Source organism: Rhamphochromis longiceps, linkage group LG1 (assembly GCF_057381845.1).
Source record: "Rhamphochromis longiceps isolate RC_006_pf linkage group LG1, R_longiceps_female_GT1.1, whole genome shotgun sequence".
NCBI classification, from domain to species: domain Eukaryota; kingdom Metazoa; phylum Chordata; class Actinopteri; order Cichliformes; family Cichlidae; genus Rhamphochromis; species Rhamphochromis longiceps.
The window spans coordinates 35325549-35348403 of NC_140557.1; the positions used below are offsets into that span (position 1 = coordinate 35325549).

Below are 22855 nucleotides of genomic sequence, written 5' to 3' on the forward strand. Positions count from 1 at the left end.
AAAGTCACTAAGTTGGCAACACGGCCTAAAATCATTTCATTTTCTCAAAAGTTGACAGTGCGCCTTATGTATGAATTCTGGTTGTGCTTGATGACCGCGAACCGATTTTATGTGGTAGACGGCGCTCAGAACTCTGTCAAAAAATGTTTTGGTACGACGGAGCTGCACCGCTTGATGGATTGTCGGAGCATTACGGCTGCCGAGGAGCCTCGCGGAGTAATACGTACTGTGCTTCAACGTAATATTACCGTACTGTGTGTGTATAAGAACCATAAATGGCGCCTGTTCAGCGACGTGGTTACAAAGAGGATTTCAAACTCCAGGCTGTCAATGACGCAGTAGAACTTGGGAACAGAGCAGCTGTAAAATCTGTCTGTCTTTGTTATCATGCTCAGCATCTTTTAGTTTACATTTTGACAGCACAATTGTGAGCTTTTTGTTATGCACAAAAACAACATTGTTTTCTTTTATTTATGGAGCATTATTATTTAATAAATGCTCATAATTTATTTTTGAGTAATGTTTTCATGTACATCTATCCCGTATGTTAATAAAAGTGCCTGTGTGACATCTGGGACACAGCTTTGACTAAGAACTCTCTTTTTGTTTTTACTTTATGGCTTTAAAAAAAATATCGAGATATATATTGTGTATCGCCATCCAGCTAAAAAAATATCGAGTCCTATTAGGGTTGCCAACCGTCCCTTAAAATACGGAATCGTCCCGTATTTCGAAACAAAAGCACACGTCCCGTATTGAGCTAATAAGGGACGCACTTTGTCCCGTAATACAGTGAGAATCAAAAGTGGCCTATAACTTTTAATGGAATTAACGCTTTGTTTGAAAACATAATTCCCAGCCCCTCTCCTGCTTTGTGACCAATGAGCTGACAGCACACTTATGACAATTCGAGTATGACAATTCAGATTACCGCTCATCTCATTGGTCGAGGAAAGGTCGCTTGCGGAGAAAATACCGGAAGACAACAGATGACCACAACAAGAAGCATGGCCAACAGGGAAACAAACGCCGACACTGCGGTGCAAGTCTCGGACGACAGTACACCTAAAGCTGGGCAGACACTGTGCGATTTTTTCAGTCACGTTATTCAGCTCCTGCTCAAACTGCACGATTGACTCGCAGGGGTTAGAAGTTGGTAGGTCACGATGCAGGTCTCACACTATACCGCCCGATGCTCTGATGCGACCTGAGTGCTCACACTGTGCCTCCATAACATGAAGGTTATAACAGACAATCTGTCGCTCGCTCTCTCTGTCTTTCACTCACACAGACACACCACCACCATCAACTTTGCTAAATTGCTAATGAAAAACATGATCAGGCAGCTGTGAATGAGCAGCAGTGTAAATCCAACTATTTTCACGGTTGTTGTGGTCGTGATAATTTTGTGATGCCACATCGAAAAGGCTCGGATGAGCTTTCCAAAGTTCTACAAGTTGTGCCTCCATCGCTTGTGTCCAGATCACACGCTGCACAGCCGCGCTGCGCCGTCTTTTTCACCGACGTTTACGTGTTTGCGCATGAGCAGTGTGAGCGGCTGTGGTGACACCCTCACGAGCGATTGATGATCGGGAGCTGGTCGTGAGGTGTTAATCACTTCTCGTTACCCCATGTATACTACACGACGCACGATGAAGGCCAAAATCGGTCCGATCACTCAAAAATCGGCTCAAAATGGGCCAAAAATCGCACAGTGTGAGCCCAGCATAAGCCCAGCATTAGAGCAGCAATATTTGTTCCCCTCAGAGAAAGGGAAGAATGGGAAAAGGAAAACACCTGGCTGGAAAAAGTTAATATGGGCATGTGCAGTGAATATCAGCGCTATGTGGCCAGAAGTGTGATAATATAATTTATTTTGTGTAATAAACAACTGCAAGGATAGATGATTACAACAAATTGATGACTAATACATAAAAGTAATACATAGATGAATAATGATGATGAGTTATGATGCGTAATCATGGGAACAAGCGGGTTTACAAACAGGAGCAGCTGATTAGCATTAGAAAAGCTGAAATAATACCTCAACTGAAGCCAATTGTACTAAATGCACTAAATGTGCACAGTTACAAGAATATTTTTCTTTCTATTGTTTTCTATTATTTGAAGTTAAGCAGGACAGAGTGCTTTTAAAGAAAGATTTACTTTTATTCTCAAAAGTTAAGCATGACAGGCTTCTGTTTAAGAAAGAGACCTGTTTTACTGTGTTAATGTTGTCATTTTGAGCTAAAAATAAATGGCTAAATGATCATTTGTTTCCCATGTGTTCATATCACAAAGAATAGAATATGCATGTACTTAAATCAACTTCAAGTCAAATGGTTAAAAAAAATAATTTCACACACAAAAAAAGAGCTAGAAAATTCACCACACTGGGAAGGGTGAAGACAACTGGGTTGCCCGGCCCTGGCCACGAGGTGTCCCTTATTTATTTTTCAGGGAGTTGGCAACCCTAAGTCCTATCAGTCCTATCCCAGTGCCTGATTCTGGTCTACTGACTACAGTCTGACCAGTTGCTTGTGTCCGCAGTATTCAACCAGAAATCTGAATCTAGCCTTCGACTTACATTTTCTTGCATGTCCTTTGCACTCAGTCAGCATTTGCTATTTGTTGCTTCTGTCCCTTCTTCCACTGCCTCAGCTGGGAGACCTCAGCTTTGCTCTGATACACTGTAGCATATGAAGTGCCTCTGTTATTCAGGCAGACCTCGACTGCATATTAAACACACTGAACAAATTAAAAAGTAGCCACAGAGTTAATGATATTTACTATTGACTGTGTGCAGTAAATGAGTCTCTCTACTCCTAACACACACACACACACACACACACACACACACACACACACAAACAAAAAACAAACAAAACCAGCAAAGTAGCGTGTACATTTGACTGTAGCACCTGATTAGATTTGGTGCTCTGTGGTACCTGGGCGGCATGCAGCTTTACAGGATTGGACAGTTCTCGTCATGGAGAAAGGACAAATGCAGAACCACATGGGATGACAAAAATACACACACACACACACACACACACACACACACACACACACACACACACACACACACACACACACACACACACACACACTCAAAAGCATTGATATTAAAACAAAGCCAGAAGAAAAACAACCTCCCCTTTCCTTTGAGATTTAATCCGCCCAGAGAATGTAAGTAAATACCAGCAGCCCCTATCAATTAGAGCAGGCCCAGGCCAAGAAACCTTCATGACAGTAATGCATTGGTCTCACATACACACGCACACCGAAAGAGAGAGAGAGTGCGCCCCTGTCTTTCTTGTTAACATATGACTGTATAACAATCCAGAGGTTCATTAGTAATGTATACAGGAGTTCAGGAGTTCAGCGGTGCAGCAGAGGCCTCTGATCTATTGTAAACGGAGACAGCGAAAATGAAAAAGTCTTCCTGTGCTCCAGAAGCAGGTAAAAGAATATTCTCCAGTGACAGACTGAACTGTGTTAGCATGAAGGTTTGTGTTAACATGTCTGAGCTTCGGTGTGACATCAGAGGGAAGACTGTGGAAGGGGGTGGGGGGGGGGGTGGGGGGGAAGAAAAAGAAAAAAAGTGGTGGGGGAGAGGAGAAATGCTAATGCACTTGGGGAGGGCAGGAGCACACTTTGAAATCCGCCATGACACTGGAGCTGACACAAAACCGAGCTTTGCGGCTGCAGAAATATCTCGGCGATGAAGAAATGCCTGTGATCCTTCAGCTGGGAAACCGAAGGGCATTAACTCTGTTCACCTATGGCTGCAACACATTACTAATGTCAATTTAAAGAAATCCAACTACACTGCTGCAACAGTTTTTATTCTTACTGTCATGCCCTTATTGTGTCTTTAATTACAAAATTTGCAGATGACTATAAATAATCTACATTTTGGAACTGAAAAGCTCTTCTCTCTAACAAAACAACAGCTTGTTTTTTCTTTCTTCCCTGCTTTATTTAAAAAAAATAAATAAAAAAAAGTTAAGTATCTCTTCTAAAGTCATTTATTCATGTCACACAATGCAGCAGATTGAAATTTGACAAGGACTTTGTAAATTAATCACTTCAATATCATGATGTGATTATTAACATTAGAGTCTGGAGTAATATAAAACCCTCACATAAATACCGCGCTCACAATAGCAGCATTAAAGTCACAAGCTGGAGGTGCTTTGCAGAGAGGAAAACTGAACAAAGTAAATGTGAAGCGCAGCTAAAGCGTGGACCTTATACAGTTCTTGCTCACATGTGTCATTGCAGAAGAGTGCAACTGTGAGGAAAAACAACTGTGTGGGAGACAGCAAAGGAGGAAAGGAGAAGTGCTCTCTGATGTCTGTAGGAGGACATTCGTTTGACTGAGCGCACTTGGCTCCGTGGCCTTTTGAAAAAACACACAAGCAAACGGGGTCAAAGTGCTGCCTGAGCTCGCTCCTCTTAACTCGGTGGAGATAAGAAGGTCGCCATCTCTGTCACTCTCCTGGCTCGCTGAGCTCTTTAAGGAGTCCACATAATCATTATGATTGATTGCATTTCTTCCATTTTCATTTTTTCTTAGTGGAGAAAAAAAAAACCCCCACAGATCTCTAGTGTGTGCTGCACAGCACAAAGAGCCGGTTACATTTAAATCCTGCTGTCCAACACAAACAGATGACTTCATGTATACAACCTAAAAGGAGAAAACAAAAAAAACCAGGAGTCACTGCAGAACTGTAACCTCCCAAATATTGCCACCGTGAAAGTCATTATTTTATCAAAGAAACTAGAGTACAAAGACAAAAGAGAGATAGGTGAGCCTGAAGATCCCAAGACTCTTAGGCTACGTTCACACTGCAGGCGAAAGCGCATCAAATCCGATTTTTTTGACCCTATGCGACCCATATCTGATCATGCTATGACAGTGTGAACGGCGCAAATCCGATATTTTCAAATCCGATCTGGGTCACTTTCGTATGTGGTACTGAATCCGATACATATCCGATGTTTTAGAAAGCGACTGCTGTTTGAACGGTCAAGTCGCATTAAATCCGCCTTTTACGTCACCGACACAAGACTGAAGCCAATTATCAGCGCCCGAGAAGACATCGCGAACGCTTCCTGGCCATCCAGTGTAGATGTCAGTGAAACTGTTGGGAAGACAACGTGAACATTTTATTTGTACTGTATAATCTGCAGATTCTGACAGAAATCTGCAGCTATCCTTTGAAGCACCGCTCCTCTAAAACAGCAATAAGGATCATTATTAGGTTATTTACATTATTATGTAAATAACAAAATAACTTAAAGCAAAAATTGGGAAACGTAAAGTCCGAAGTCTTTATATTAACGGCCATCAGTCAAACAATACTGTTTGCTCTTGGTCTAAACAGAGCGCGTTGTGTGTGACATCTTCTTTTGCGCATGCGGGCCGCTTTGAGCGTTCACACTAGAGCGCGTTTGCTGTCGCATTTTATTTGTAGTGTGGACGAGCAGACAAAAAAATCGGATTTGATCAAAAAATCGGAATTGAGCATTAAGACCTGCAGTGTGAACGTAGCCTTAGAGACACCATAGTCTGAGAGTTTATTGCCTCTTTCTCAAATGTCTGAGCTCTGACAGCAGGGATTGTATTGTTTTACTCTGGAAATCTGTGCGTGTTCGTAATGATGACAAAATGTGTTCCTAATAGGATACACCTACTATAGCAAGTGACACAAAGGCAGTTCTGAGTAAGAATGGCATTAATATGAAGTCAGAGATCAAAGATGGGTAAAGTCTGAGCAATCATTTGCGCTCTGACTGATCTGCTTGTAAATGTTTTTTTGTAGCCTAAGTTTTAAAAGCTTGTCCAAATGTTTTTGCGGTCGTCTTTATAAGCCATTTAGTTACAGTTTGTCACAAATGTTCATTCATGTTTTTGAAACCTTAGACCCCTTTCTTCAAAATTCCTAATCACAAAGTCCAACTTCCAATTTGGGTTTGAACAAAAACCCCTGACCCTTCTGGCAAAAACCGCACGAATGGCATGAAAACAGTGTTATCCATGCTCAAAACCACACAGTAGTGTTTTAGATCACACAGAGCCAGTCAAAATAATAACAGTACAGTGTTCAGAACACAAAACCCAGATCTTTCCAACCACATGTGGCTCTTGTGTAATTCTGCAAAAGCTACAAAAATGGGATGCAAAAACAGAAACAGGACCCACCACTGCCACCCCCATCTCAAATTTTGCTTTTTATTCTTATTATAAGTGTTGCATTGAAACATCAGAATACAGTAAAGACTACTATGGACGCTACAGATGACCTGTTTAGGCCAGGTTGTTCATTTTGCTCTACTTCCTTTATTTACAGACCAATCACAATAAAGCACACAGTAAATGTTTATATTTAATACATACTGGATATCCGACAAGACTTATGAAACATGAAGTAGGACTATTTACCGTCCTTACTTTTAGTATGAATCAAGTAAACATTATGTTGTAGGTGAAAAATGTGAAAGGAGGCACGCATCGTCCAAGTTTCCCAGAATATATTTTTCCCCTCTTTCTTTTCATGTGGTTCATCATTCATATACAAAAACATGGTCTATCACAGGTGCTCAAATTTCATCTGTTATTACTGTTCTTGATCTGGCTCTTCCTCATCTTCCTCCTCTGCTTCTCAAATTGCTCCCACCTATTGACCTTCAGCTCACCCTCACTGGTGTATAATGGTCAACTGACATCATTAACAGCAAGAGTGAACAAAGTGTGCTTTGGAAATGACATCTGTGCTTTAGTTGTTTTTAACTTCTTTCTCACTGTTATTGTTTTAAAAAAAGAAAAAAAAAAGGCCAAATAAATTCTGCAAATTATTTCTAACGTGGTGAAAACTGTTAAAGATTTTGCCAGAAGAGTGACTGATTCAATAAACTGGCTGTGGACACTGATAATGGGCTTCGGAGAATAGAAGAGAGTGTTTTAGTAGTTTAGAAAATCTGTAATTATCCTCTTCCAATAGGAGTGCTCCGACATTTGAAATAAACTTTATGCCATTTTTAGGGATAATGCAATGTGATTAAACATAAATACATAGAATTAAGCTGATTTCTCACTAGAAAGAAGAAAAACATCTATGCAAGATATTCAAAATCATAACAACTGAGCTTCTGTTTTTCTTTGTCACACACTTACCGGTTAACACAGTTACCATAGTTACCGTGGTTAAATTCCCAATTGCTAGGCGTTACCGTTTCGAATTTTAATCATCATTAAAACCATGTTTGACTGTCACGCTTCTAATAAGTCACGGTAATCACTCTCCAAGCTCCACTGAAGTTAGCAGCAGTCTTCCAGATGCCACTACGCAGGCGCAGCTACAGAAAGACGCGAGTAGACAGAAGCACTGCAGGGAATTTTGTCAGTCTTTTCAACATTTTTAATGTATTTTTAACACCATCAGTGACTGTTGTGACTAATCAGTTTTAATCTACTGAGATTTTATGATTTTGGACTTGTATACAAGAATAAACATTATGTAGGGCTGCTCGATTATGGCAAAAATGATAATCATGATTATTTTCACTGAAATTGAGATCTCGATTATTTGACGATATTTATTTAACCCTTTAAGACCTACTATAGAACCAAGTCCGCCAGAGCTTATATTATATTTTTACATGCTGTAGTGCCATTTGTGGGAGCATTTCAAGTTGCTATACAACTGTTATAGCCCATATTTTAATAATATGTATGCATTAAGTCCATAGTAACTACATTAATTGCAAAAAAGTGCAATAAACTACAAAAAAATTGAAAATCGTTTTTTGTATTTTTTACATATATTTCTACTTGGAGAAATTTAAGAGGTTTATCCCTCAAAGCTTTAAATACAAAAAAGTTGCAAAAAATAGTTTACAACAACAGGAAATTTATTTTGATTGTCTTCATAGTTTTATTTTGGAGATACAGCAATTTTTATATACTGCAGGAAAAACGAAAAAACAATCCTATGATGCAAATTTGCAAAGAAAACAGCAGGTGCATCAAAATAAACTATTTCCAGCAGTGCAATTCGAGTTCTAAGCATCCCAGAAACTATTCAGAAAAGTCAAACATGACCAGTATAGGCTTTCAAGGCCTACAAGTAAAAAAACTACAATTTCCGCGAAAATGACGTCACTTCCGGTTTCGGCCAGGAAATGGCGGACATGCGACAGTTCGCGCTGACGTCTGTTTCACTGTGGGAAGTGTTACGAACAGCTGATCGGATCGGCAAAGCGTGTTTCTGGAATATTATGTTTTTGTTCCTGCAAGCGCTTTTTATGCAAGGAAACCGAGACCGAGGACAAGCTGATGGCATAAGATGTAAGTACAACTCCTCTGGTTTCATATGCAAAACAAATTATTGCGCTAGCTTACACAGTTCAGGTTCTACAGGGATTTAAAAAAATAGTTACACAAAACGGAGCATGCTGCTCTGACCGGCTTTAAAGGGTTAACAATGACATTCTCCAGCTCCACTGTGACCCTTAGTTGGATAAGCGGTTAAGAAGATGGATAAATAAATAGATGAACTTCACTTAGCAAGTTAGTCTAGCAAAGAATGAGCATGCCTGAAATCTGAAAACCACAGGTATCAATATGGTGCAATAGGCTTTGATTTGGGATCTGCTCCACACCAGCAAAGCTAATGACATCTGAGCTGTCCCCTTGTTTCCGTCTCAGCTGCCCATATATTTTATACCTGCTACCACCTGCTACCAAAGGATTAGCCTCTTCCTGTTTCTTAGTTGTTAATGGAGTTGTCCCATTAATCAATGGAGACCACCAGTGGAGTGGAGTTATCTAAAACCTCCAGGGTCAAAAGGAAAATGTGGAAATAGTCTGCAAATTAACCGAAACTTGTCAGCCTATCCATACATGATACAGAGGATCACGACTTGTATACTCAGTGATTCACTGACCAGCTGAAAGACGCATCTCATGTCCGCTTGACTCTAAAATATTTATTTTAATATTTGTTTTAACTGATTAAACGTGTATACTCAGTGCTAAAATGTTCCCATGTGACATCAAAATTAAAATAAGCAAATAGACTTTTCAGGATATCTTGCTTCAAGTGCTGGGGAAATCTGTAGGAAACAGGAAGAGGGCAGAGGTTTGCGGTACAGAACCACATTAAAGGGGAAACTGCAGGATTGAATTACTGTCTGAAAATGTTATGTCCGATTCTGGTACTACTAAAAAGATGTTTCCAATAATCAATTAGCTGTTAATTTGAAAAGGTATCAGCAATTTATATTAACCACTCAAGCAAAAGGCTAAAGCTCTGATTGGGTTCAGTTTCTCAAACATTAATTTGTCATTTCAAGAAAACATTTTTACCTTTTTTTTTTTTTTTTTTTTTTTTACATAATTTTTTTCTGTTGCAGCCCATAACGCTTTCCAAGAAGAAGAACCAACTGAAAACAACGTGATGTTTACACTGGTTTATTAGTGAGTATCATGCCGTTGGTCACAAAAGTTGTTTTGATTGTAAACTGAGCAGTGTGCGGTAGAACGACATAAGAAAAAAAATCATAGCAGCTGACAAATGATAATGCACTTCATTTTTTTTAGAATATAAAGAGAAATTTGATTACGTGTCGACTTTGCAAAAAGAAATGGAAAGCTCAGGCAAACAATGAAACTGGAGACAACAACAAGACTACTTTTTCACCACTCTCAAACTCCCTTTATCGCCCTTTCAGGAGAAACATCAACACACAATGCTCCCCATTTCCTCTGTCTATAACCTCTGCATCAGCTCCCCTCCCCCTGCTGTAAGAGTCGCACACAAACACACCGCTCACTCATCCACACTGCAATACCATTTCTCTGAGAGGAGCACTGAGCGCCTCTCTTATCTTCTGCGTTTCAGCTGTCTGCGTTAATTCAATAAACTTCAGAGGAACAAAATGAACACAGGAATAATGGAGAAAGGGGCGCTGGTGGTGGGGGGTGCACAACTGAGCAGAGAAGAGAGGCAAAGGTGGGAGACGAGAAAACGGGAAAAATCCAAGAGGGGGCAAAGCACAAACAGAACGTGCATTTATGAAATAGTTAAGAAAAAAAATGAAAACACACAAGTATATTAGTAAAAATATTCAAAGCAGAATTGATTTTCAAGAATGGTGAAATGTGGCCTTATGCTTTGATGCTCCCCCCCTACTTCATTTGTTCAGCTAGTGTGTGTCCTCCTTATCCCTCCCTTAATGGCTGAGTAGAGCACACAAAGCCTGCACTGGAATATCAGCGCTGGAGAAACCTTCCGGCACTGCGCTGAGAAATAAATTGCTTCTGCTAATGCCCCTTTCATTATGGCACAGCCCTTAATTGTGCTGCTGACAGTCTGCCTGGCTGCAGGGCTGATGGGAGAAAAGGCTGAGGAGACGGTCATGACGTGGTCCCCGGGGCCAAACACCAACCAGCAGACTGCGGGGAGAATAAAGTAGTGGAGCTGCGTGTTCACCTGGACAGACAACATGGGACCAAGTCTGTATTAAAAAGTGACTTTTAATATAACAAGATTATTCCAAAGACTAAGAGCAGAGCTGGTTTTAAGGTCTCATTTAGAATACATATGTATGTATTTAAAGCGCCAAGAATTTTTTAGGATTTATAGGATAGAGTTTGATCTCCGAAACAACTGTGGTACCAACCAGAACTATTAAAAACCACAGCCTAGCCATGCAGATCTGATTGGCTTCATACCCAGTTACCCAGTTATCTTACCCAGTTAAGAGCCATATATCATTTCCTTCCTTAAGAATTTTTGCAGCTTCGTTCAGTTGAAAAATACCATAACGCGCGCGCGCACACACACACACACACACACACACACACACACACACACACACACACACACACACACACACACACACACACAACATCACTTTTTAAAAACAACAGTCTTCCTCATTTTTCACAGAGAAATGTGTTATTTATCTCCCTTAAAAACAGTAGGATGCACTCACAGATTCACAAAAACCTCTGTGAAAAGAAAAGGAACATCTTCCATAAAAATCAACTTCCACAAAGTGTTACAAAAAGACATAAAACGACTATACAAATGAGTCATTGCTAAAGTCAAGCTAAACACTCTTTAAACTGCATAAACGGACGACTTGTCACATTGAGAAGCTGCAGGCTGAGCGTGCTTCATGTTAAAGATGACGTGACATTATCAAGCGATTGTGCCCTGCGATGCCAGGTCCAGCATGCAAGAATAGACCAAAATCTCAAAGACATCAAAAAGGAAAAAAAAAAAAAAAAAAGAAAGAAAGAAAAGGAGACCTGTCCAATGTCAACTGTCACTTAACCCTCACCACCACCATCCCGCCAGGCCCCAGCAGCAGGTCAGGGGTAGAGAGGGAACTTAATCAGAGGGTTCTCCTGTTACAAAAGCCCCTCCACTCCTGCTGGCAAGCAGTGGCAGGCCGACAGAAACAAAAGGCAACCGAACGCGACTAGCGCTTTGTTCTCAGGAGAGCTGTGACTGTGACTGCTGCTCCTCCACAAACTGTTTGCGGTTAAAACAGAAGAAGGGATGCCGAGGTCAGGGGTAAACATGAGGCTGGGAGCTCTTTATATGCCACTGACTCGTGAACACAGGCTACTGAGGCGTTTTCAATTCTGGGAAAGTCTGATTATGGCGAATCAATAGTCTCATAATGCGAGTGAATTGCTCTTCACTTTCTTATTATTCAGGCTGATGCATTCATTTTAGCCATTTGTTCTCAGTAGGGCCTGATGTATAATTTCAATAACAGTTTTTTTTTAGTCTAGTCTACAGAGACTGCTAGGTCAAACTGACTGAATAGGGGAGATGGAGGACACCAACCTGTACAGCTACGTCCATCTCATTTTCACTTGTCACCATTCCTTGTTAGAGTAAAGTAGAAAGGGACCAGTGCATCAGAAAGATGACTGCACCACCCAAACATCTGACTCTCTTTGCTGTTTTTTCTAATCAATGAATAAATCGAAGGCGTGGGTAGAGATTAAAGAGATCTAAATCTGGGCTAGCATTGCCATTACAACCGATCTAAATCACAACCATGTGACCCAAATAAACAAAGGTGAAGAAGCAGCAGGGAAACCTCACACCAAGCGCCTCACATCAGACAAAACAAAATCTTGAACATATTTTAGTTCCTGACGGTGGATCATCATCTGTCATCTGGAGACACTTTTGGTTAAACCAGACAACCACAAGCAGGAACAGACTCTGGAAAGAGGTTTATCTTCAGGGTGTAGGTGAACTACAAACTAATAAAAAATAACAGCATTACAACAACAGCAGTGAAATAGTCACCAGTGAAAAGCAGACTGTGTAGCTGCTGCTTTAAGAAACACTACAATTAAACATATTTGGTCCAATAAGAGTTTTTTTTTACCCAAGCTGGCAGCCTTAGTTCAGCTCCAAGGTTATTATCGTTAACGAAAACTAACGAAATAACGAAAACTAGAAGTGAAAAAACATTTTCCGTTAACGGAAATAAAAATAAAAACAAAAAAGGAAAACTAACTAAAACTGTAATGAGTGTTCACAAAACTAACTAAAATTAACTGAATTTATAGCAAAAATGTGTTTATTTTTGGTAGATGTGTGTGTGTCATACAATAGTCAAGGGTGAAAATGAAGTTTAGTTTCCAGATTTTTTTCTTGCTGTCTCATTATGCCAGCAGGTGGCAGTACGTTAGTCGAGTCGTCTGTGTTACCGCTCCGTCCACGCGCAGAATCATGTCAGGAAAAGTCAGGAGAAAGCGCCAGAGTCCAATTTGGGATTACTTTGAACATGACTGTGTTTTGGATAAAGCAAGTGTGGAAAGAGACAAATTATGAGGGACATTTCTAAAGGGGAAAAAAATCCCACAAACCTTAAAGTGCACTTGAAAAGTTCACACAAGAAGGCTAACCTAGCTTACCTTGAGAAGGGAGCACACTCAACCCTCATCCCCAGAAAACAGAAGCTAACCCCAGGCAAGCTAGCGTGATGCATCACGAGACAACAGGACTGGGATATCGACATAACTGTGTGAGTCAATTGCCCTCAAAAAGTTTATCAATTCACTTGAACCAAAATTACGAACACCCGATGCTGCAAGAGTTAATAGTCTCATTGGGGCCAAGATATAAATTTTATAGTTGCCTGGTATCAGTGGTTGTTCATCTGCCTTTATTCATTTATTTATTTAAAGAACCCATAGGTGGGAATGCGAGTTGTCTGTCTCTGCGTGTTAGCCCTGCGACAGACAGGCAACCTGTCCAGGGTGCAGGGTATGGTAGCTGGAATAGCAACATACCCAAGGTTAAGCAGAAGAGCATGACTGATATGATGAAACTGGGATTTTGTTGCACTTAATTATTGCAAACACAACTAAAACTATAACTGAAATTAATCAAAACTAAACTGAAACTAAGGATTTTCAAAAAAATAAAAACTAAACTAAACTAGCAAACAATTGGTAAAAACTAATTAACTCATTCACTGCCATTGACGTCTATAGACGTCAATTGAAAAACTTACGTTGACTGCCATTGACGTCTATAGACGTCAATTACGTTTTTCAATGGGAGGGGCTAGAATACAACCTCGGGCAGCTTGTCAGTGAAAACTGAAGCCCACCAGCAGTAAAAGTAGACCTGCAAGGAGGTGCAGGGTTTGCGCACGTAAGGGATTGCGCAGTGAGACAAAAATGTGGTGCAAGTCTCGTTGTGTGCCCTTGCATCCCGGAGAGTGTTATAATGATTACCACACAAAAGTGAATTATTCATTGTGAATAAATGTTTCACTATGTACATTTTATTTTTTCATATATTTGTAAATAAATTGTTTTGATAAAACATAACCTTTCTCAGTGTTATTTCTGTTTTATAGAAGTGAAAAACTATTTTATATGTTAGAGGTGTCACAAAGCAAGAAATATTAGTGTCAAAGGCACTTTTCTGCTTGAAATGTATTTTTCACAAAAAGCTCGTTTTCTCCCTTTTTTTGGTCAAAACAGGCATTTTTGGTGGAACCCACCTCTCTTCTACAGCTGATTACTAAAGAATGGAAAATGGTAGAAACAAGCTTTTCTTTTTGGATGAAAGAAGAGAGTCTGTTCTTCATTTTGGTAGGTTCAGCGTTTATATGATCATAACACACAGTTTTCTGTGGCTCTTCAAAAATGAGTAAAAATGCTCAAAAACCCTGGCAGTGAGGAGTTACCTGATTTGAAAATGGCTGGCAGTGAATGAGTTAAAACTGATATAAAATTGAAAATCTGAAGTCAAAACTAAATAAAAAATAAAAACTAATGAAAATTGCAAAACTATTAAAACCCTGTTCAGCTCACACTGTTTTCTTAATTATTTCAGTTAAAATACAATTAATGCAAATCAATATGAAGACCACAGAATCTACCTTTAATCCAAGGAATATGAGTATTTGTGATTCGTGTTTAAAACAAACAAAACCCTGAATATTGACCAGAACACTTGCAAGTGTATTTTAGGAGTAATTATTTCTAAACAGAGCAGCCTTATTAATACCAATTTATTTATCCAGTGTATGGGAAAAAAATTAAGGGGTGGGGCATCTGTCTTCATAGCCTTTATTGTGTTGCTTAGCTAAATAGATTACGACTATCCATGCTCTGTGACGTAATAGAGAGTTGAGAGTAGAAAAAAAACCCTGAAACTGAGCAGCAGGTTATTTGTACATAAGATGACTGCATAATGCATTTAATGTGAAAATTCACCACTGCAACAACATACGGCAAAGGATGGAAAAGCATATTAGGTCTCCTTAACAACTATACCGTGCCACCCAACACTTAAAACATCCACCGTACCTACAGCTAGGGATGGGTATCGAAAACCGGTTCTTGTTGAGAACCGGTTCCCACTGTTTCAATTCCTTGGAATTGTTTGCCATTTTTGCAAACGATTCCCTTATCGATTCCAGTCGCCCCAAATGACGTCACCATGTTGCGGAGCGTCGCTTACCTGGCAGGAAACATGGCGGTTCAAACACTCAAAAGTTTGATTATACTTTACGAGAACGGATGACAACAGGGCAACTTGCAATACTTCCAAAGTAGATATTTCATTTAAGGGAGGAAACACTACGAATATGCAAAAGCATTTGCTCACAAAACACGCGATGACCTTAAATGAATGTCGTGTTTTTAATTCCGCTCCGGACTCGTGAATCTCAACCCAACAGCAGCGGTAACGTTTGCACGTCCTCTCCCGTTAATGCGGCAGGTAAATAATCAACAACAGTGCATATTATGTTAGCGCGATCTGCCTTATTACAAAACCTGCCATTACTGTGCATTTAGGTGACCATGATGAGACAGACAGAGTCTGGCTGGCTCAGATGCTGGCAGTTGTCGCTGCAGTCTACCGGTAGAGTCTCTTTTCAGGCCAGGATAGACGAATGTCACCGAGTGACTAAGTTTGTGGTAAAAGGCTTGCACCCACAGCAGATGCCCCCGATTTTCAGTAAGTGAATGTGTTTAATTGTAGGCAGGGACATTACTGGATATTCTTGTGTATTTGCTACAGAATAATTTATGTTGTACTTTGTTATTGCTACAGAAGAATATTTATTTTATTATTTTACATTTACAATTTTTTTTCCTGGGGACCCTGTGACACCCCATTTAAGAGCCGTAGGCTCTCTTAAGGATCTCTTAAGATCTCACTGTTGGGTTTGTAAGGCCATGTTACTCCTAAATTATCTTGTTCAAAGAGAAGATATAAAACAAAGTTCTAAGCTAATCGACCTTAGTGTTCTCCTTTTTTAAAAAAGAATCGATAAGAGAATCAATAAAGAATCGAATCGTTAAACAGAATCGAAAATGGAATCTGAATCGTGAAAATCTTATCAATACCCATCCCTACCTACAGCTGAACTAAAGTGTGCTGTATATACATTTTTGATACGTTTTGCATATCTATATACATATATACTGTCAAATCTTTATGTACATAATCAAATATAGTAAACAGTTATCCATTCCAACATTTTTGCAAGCTGCAGCCTGACTATAATATTAGGTTAATGTGCTGGTATGGTGGTGACACTACAGAGCCTTGTTGTTCTAAATGGCTGGTTCGTCTCAAGAACTCAAACAAACATGAATCAAAAGCAGAAACATTCTGTTTTCTCCTGTTTTTACTTTTGGTCTGCAATGACCAACTGAAGCTCTGAGGAGAAGGTGTTTGTTGTGCTGTGCTCACTGACAAATCAGACAAAAGGAGGGAGCTTTAAAACTTTTCTATTTACAAATCACACATTTATTCAACAATTATATCACCAATTATGTGAGCCTTTTCATCTTCAAAGCAACCCCCCTGCTGAAGGGTTCGCGTAAACAAGGTTTAACTTGTTTATCCACAATGTGATCGAAGAAAAGCAGGATCTCCTGGATGGAGAGACAGTCCATTTCATGTTAAAAGTGGAGTCACATGGGTGGAAAAGCTACTATTACTGACTCGGAGATGGAAACGTCCTGTTGAATTATCATCCTGCCACCTCGAAAGGATTCTTCTGTCACGTGACTCTACATACTGAGCAACCTCCCTCTTTGCAATGAGCCAACTCAGACTGACAAAAAAAAGCTGAATTTCACCAAACGCAAACACTACAGCATTGGCTCAGAAACGGGTACTGTGCACAAATCCAGTTCCAAAATCCATTTCCTCTGCTGCTTTTACAGCTCTCCTCTAACAGACTAGAAAAAGGAAATATGGCACATAAAAAAATCCTTCAGGAGTTCATTAATAAAACCAGGACTGTGCTGAAAATGAAAGTGTCAAAGCCGTGCGTGTGCTTCTCTTGGCGTTTCCTCACCAGCTCGTGTCAGAATATCCACGTGTATTGATGCACCGGTAAATGATTCATACTTACAATCTCCTCAATTATTCACAGGGCAGGAATAATTAACGAGGCACGTGGAGAAGAAGGACTTTGTTAAATGTGGAAGATTTTTTCACATGTAGAGGGGTCGGGGGAAATTCCATTTTTGTGCATTGCAGTCAATGTAATGAGCTCAGGTGTCTCCAGTAACTGATTTTAACAGACAGTAAACAGTAATAAAGCACCAGCATCACAAGGGAAAAGAAAACATTTTAAGACTCTCTGTTCTCTACAACCTCACCATCGTTTGAGGGTGGAGCATCTCTGTATTCACCAGTGATTTTTGGGTGTGAAGCTGTACCGGTTGGCTATATTCTTTTTTTTTTAATTTTGGCTTTCTCAAAATTTTGAAAAACACTTCAAAATCCTGCCACATTTTACAACATACACATAGATGGATGCAATTCTTATTTTCCTTAATTTAGGAAAAGCTTTTCATTTATCAGATTAAAAGTATAATTTTTTCTGGTAGTATCGACATAGGTAATTTCCACTGCTTTGTATTAAGATGAAATTGAATAAATATAAGTACACGAGGAATTACAAAGCAATATAAAAATCTTTTCTCTCCATTGCTTAAATGTTCTGGACGGCAACAACATTTGTTTTTTCCAATCTCTCTCACTCACACACACACACACACACACACACACACACACACACACACACACACACACACACACACACACACCACTTTAAATCCTAATAAATGCTAAAAATTATAACATGTAAGAATAAATTCCAGGCTGCTCCTAATGCTTCTATTTGATTATTTATTTAGGTGCATCAGCTGATAACAATACATTTTTAAAAATTATCCAGCTGTAATGGGGAAAGTCAAGTTTATATCTGCCACTTAATAACCATGGGATAGCAAGGGAAATGATTTGCTTGTTTTACTTGTTCTTGTGACAAAAGTTAAAACTGAACACTTTAAACCTGAAACACAAAGAAAAGCTGAGGGGTACAACGGGCTCACTGTGAAAATAAAAAGAGAGGAAAAGGCAAAAACACCATTGTCCATATTCACAGAGGTTTTAAAAATGCTCCGACTGCTCTTAACTCAGCAGAGTCCCTTTTCAGGTGCCATTAAAAAACTCAGAGTGAGGAATGGACAAGAACTTTGCAGCGTAGGTTCTTCTCCCTGAGGCACTGCCATTGGGCCTTCATTAAAAATCCCAGCATGATTCTTGTTAGTGATGCTGAATCCATGCAGGGAAACTCGTTCCGTAATGACAAACATGATTTAACGGGGCTTACAGGTTGGGTCTGAAAGAAGATATCACAAGTCAAGGAATAAAATTCGAGATTTAAATCGGCTATTCCTCAAGAATGGATAAATAATGTTGTTCAATCCGATTATATCTTTAATGACACAAAAACGTCTCCCATCACCGACCCTGGTGGTGATTGAGAAAGCTTTCTCCGCTGACACTGTTTTGCTGGCTTGCATGGCACGCACATCCAGTGGGAATTAAATAAATTAACACTCCAAAGGCGTTAATGGCGTAATGCAGTTAAATCATCGAGCGAGAAATGCCAACGCATCTGCGATCAAGATCAACCACCAACAACATCATCTCTGCCCAATCTAATCCGGTGCACTTGATTAACTCCTCGTTATTGCAGGCCTGGATCGCGTTTCTCCCTCCAGTGTTTTATGCTGGGTGTTTTTTTTTCCATGTCTCACCTGCACACTCCACTGCTTAAAATGTGATTACGAAATCTTAGGTTTAGGAATAAAAGTAAGCAAAGGTAAGGATTTTTTGTTGGGCACTTTTTACATTTTTGACAATTTCATGTTATTAATAATAACAATAAAAAAAACACTATCAACATGTAACTGATTGGAAAAATGATCATTTCTTGCAGTACAACTAGGATTTAATTCCCCTTTGAACCTGAAGAAATTAAAGGTTAAGAGCAATCCAGTTCAGCTGTCTATGTCAAAATGTTAAGAGATATGACTTGCCACCAACCTTCCCCCCAAGTCCAGTAACATCATTTAAAGTCTTATTAAATCCTGAAATGTAAATGTTTTTCAAGAGCTTTTCAGGAGTCCTTTTAGTTTCAGCTCTGCCTGTCTGTCTGTATGTGCCTGTGTGTCAGGCCTTCCCACAGTCTTGCCCAGATCCTGCCCAAATTGGATACGAAGTCATTAGTGTCCCAACTCGAAGCATATGTTCCAAGTTGCTGAGCATTTCATTTCACAAGACGATGACGAGGGGGCTGAGGAGAGGGAGTTAAAAGGAGGAAAAAAAAAGAAAAGAAAAAAAAGAAACACAGTCGGCACAGAAAAATAAACCAGACGCAAACTGGGCCAGACTGAGCCTGTCGCTCACTCACACAGAGGCAGGGGCATCCCATGCTCCGAAGAAAGTCCACTTTGACTTCGGGGTCCCGTTCCACAGCATCAGCTTATGAGCGCCACTGTGTGCGTGCGTGACTTTCTACGTGCTCTACATTCATGTTTTCATATGCGGGTCAGGGAATGATACCTTCCACGCCACACAAAAGGCACTGCTGTACTCCATCTGAGAAATCTAAATATTCTGTCTAGGACGGGAGGGGAAAAAAACATTAGAGCGAGGATTATATTTCAAAAGGCGGGCAACCCCCCACCCCCAGCCTCCACCCCTCTCTCTGCTTGCAGAGAAGCAACAACTTTATTTATGTCCAAATACTGCAGATGCAGTGAGAGAACGGCGAGCAAGTCGGATTATTATCTCCCAAATCTAAACAAACCTTTACTTTCCTCGAACAGAGCTCGTATTCTATAAGCACTTAAACATAGCAGGGAAGGGGGTGGGGGGATGGGCTCGGAGGATTGTGTGTGTGTGCGTGAGCGCGTGTAATCTCAGGGTTCCCAGACCGAGTTTAAGAATGACAGGGTAAAACACTGCAGGCTCTGTGGAAGCCAGGAAACAGCCTAATGTATTTATCCAAACACATATCTGCTGAGAGGCCCCATGGCTTTAACACATCCCCTTCTACACGGGCTCACCTCCAAAAAGAATCACACTGAAAACTGGACTTAAAACACCCCCCCCCCCCCCCCCCCCCCCAAAAGAAAACAACCCCACAATGAGCAAAAAATACAACAAAAACAACAACAAAAAAACCTGATTACAGTGATTATAGGAATAAATACTGAGATTACATTCTCAAAGTTTTCAACCACTGTATTATTACATTTTTTCCACTCTGTTCCTCTTGCACTGAACTGAAACTCCTACCGTAGACCCTCTTTCACAAAATAACACCAAAAATACACCTTATAACGACTTTCTTACAGCCGCATCTGTTCTCGTTTGTCATCGTCTGGAATAAAAGTAAAACAGTCTCCAGGTGACGAATGAAGATGATGAACCACTTTTGGAAAATGTTTTTAAGTTTCCCTGTAAACATCAGGAAGATCCATCCTTTTCCTACTTTGCTTTCTTCCCCTCCTCCTCTTTCCATTTTCTTCCAAAAATGTTTTTTGTAAGGCTTTCACAACTCAACTTATGCACAACTGCTGCAGCACTGCAAATAAAAAGGCAGGGAGAAACCATAGTAAGACTTCCCAGGGAACCAAAAACAAACCCTGTCAATTCAAGAAGCATAAAAATAATAAATCCAAAAATAAACCATGGTATTTCAGAAAAAATGTTACCTCAGAGAGGATGTGTTTGTTTTTCTTTGGTTTTTTTTTTAATTTTTATAAAGACAGAAAAAATATTGTGTGGATGTTCTATTATTTGCCTTTTCAAAGACTGCGGAAGCCTCACCAAACATCAAACCAGACTCTGTTCTGGTGAATCCTGTGCTGCTCGACATGTGTTAACCCAGACTCACGACGGCGCATTTGTTCTGATTTTTAATGTTGTCTTTGCGATCCATTAAAACAGGACTGATGTAACGCAAGCTGATAGGTGAGGTCGCCTCCCTTTTCACCACACTCGGAAGCACGGGCACTTGCTGTACTTGGCAGCCCCACTTGCAGCTGAGGAATCCCAAATCAACACAGTGGCACAATTGTGAGAACACTGCCAACACCAAGAGGAAGGCAAAACTCCATTGAGCTGTTTACAATACTCCATCTCCCAAAAATAATCCTGCTTACATGAATGTGATTATTATGCACACACACACACACACACACACACACACACACACACACACACACACACACACACACACACACACACACACACACACACACACACACAGGATTGTGGGACTCTGAGTGTTTCAGGCAAATGATATTTAAAAAAAAAAAAAACAAAAAAAAAAACTTGTCTGCCAGATGTTGCTGCTCCCTAAAGTGAATCAGTGCAGCTGTTTGTTGAAGATCTTGGACTGACTAAAAACATCTCCTTTATGATTGTTTACATATCTGCATTATCTCAGCCTCTCACACTTCACATACAAAATTAATTAATTAATTTAAAAAAAACTCCAGTCCTACACGACAATCCCAACAGCTGCCATCTCGGTTCAGCCCGGTGCCACCACCACATCTGCAGCCCAAAGCAAAGACTTCTCCCGGCCTCTTATTTGGCTTCATACACACCAAGGTGACGTGGTTACTCCACTTAATACGTTGATTTGCCGATTTTTCAGCTTCACCTTTGATTTCAGTGTGATCTAAGAACGCTGTAACTGCGCAACAAGATCGAACATGTGTGCACAAATCTGTAATCGTGGCTCTGCAGCTCTCTGGAACAGCGTCTCAGCGATCTCTAAGATGTGATTTTGAAGGGATTGAATGGATTCTCACAAGTCAATCATATGTTGTTGTTTTTTTTTTTGTTTTTTTTTACCATAACATTGCCTAAACTGACAATTTTATAATTACCATTTTCTGTGCTAACAAGGAAAGCTGGGAGGGGAAAAAAGCCATGAGCTTTGCTGTGATTTTACCCCCAACAACGTAATTATATGTGAGGACTTGGGAACGGCACATTTGTACAGACCTCACTGTGAAAGCTGTCTACAACAAAGATTAGAATGCTTTGGTTAGCGCTCTTATGTTTTGGCGTGGGCTGGATTTTCTCACATTATTGTACATTTTGGTGTTTTGACTTTCAAAAATTCAAAGCAGCGTCACCATCGACACTGCTCTACAATGTTTATTTCGGGCATAAATTGCATTTATCCCTGTGTGTTCCGCTCACGATGTAGAAAAAAGAAAATAAATTGATGGGCTGTGCTTTTCCCCATAAATAAATGCACACGTAAAGGCAAAAAAATGAAAAAGAAAACAGGAGAAAAGAAAGAAATGACAAACAACTCCATTACAGCGATGATGGAAACTACAAACAGGCTCTTCAATCTCTTCCTGGCCCTGCTGCAGGTTAACTTCACAACATACACAGAGAATAAATGTCACGAGCACGCAGTGTACACAAAACCAGCAGTCAACAACCTTTTGGAAAAATCTCACAACTGCTCTAATTGGAAGAAGACACAAAGTGAGCTGCAGCTCTGTTAATATCTGGTCACAGCTAAAACACAGCGTTGTAAAGTGTGTTTGTGTGTGAGGGTGTGTGTCGAGGGTTGATGGGTCACAGCGCTCTGACCCACTAATGAGAGGAGCAGCATAACCACATCAGACAAGAGCAACACTAAGTAACTGGTCTAATAAATAACTAAGGAGAGCGCCTTAATGCAGACAAAGCATCCACATACCGCAATGACAACATGGCACAAATGATAACCGTCTCACAGCGAGACCGCAGCACACACCGGTGAGCAGTACGCACCAACAGCACACGCAAGAAAGATTACAAAAATAAATAAATAAAACAACACCACAAGTTAGAAAAACCAGCGCAAGTATGTGTGATGCACAGAATCAGTGTTAGTCTGCAGATGCTGCGCTTTTGTTCAGTGCTTCACTGCCGCTAAAACTTTTATTCACAAA

The 22855-nt window shown here is 40.1% G+C and overlaps 1 protein-coding gene across 2 annotated transcripts in view; it reads right to left on the reverse strand.

Annotated features, from left to right (window-relative positions):
* The window catches only part of mpped2a (metallophosphoesterase domain containing 2a), an 87852-nt gene that overhangs the window by 61598 nt on the left and 3399 nt on the right, over window positions 1–22855 (reverse strand). The gene's annotated exons all lie outside the window — the stretch shown is intronic.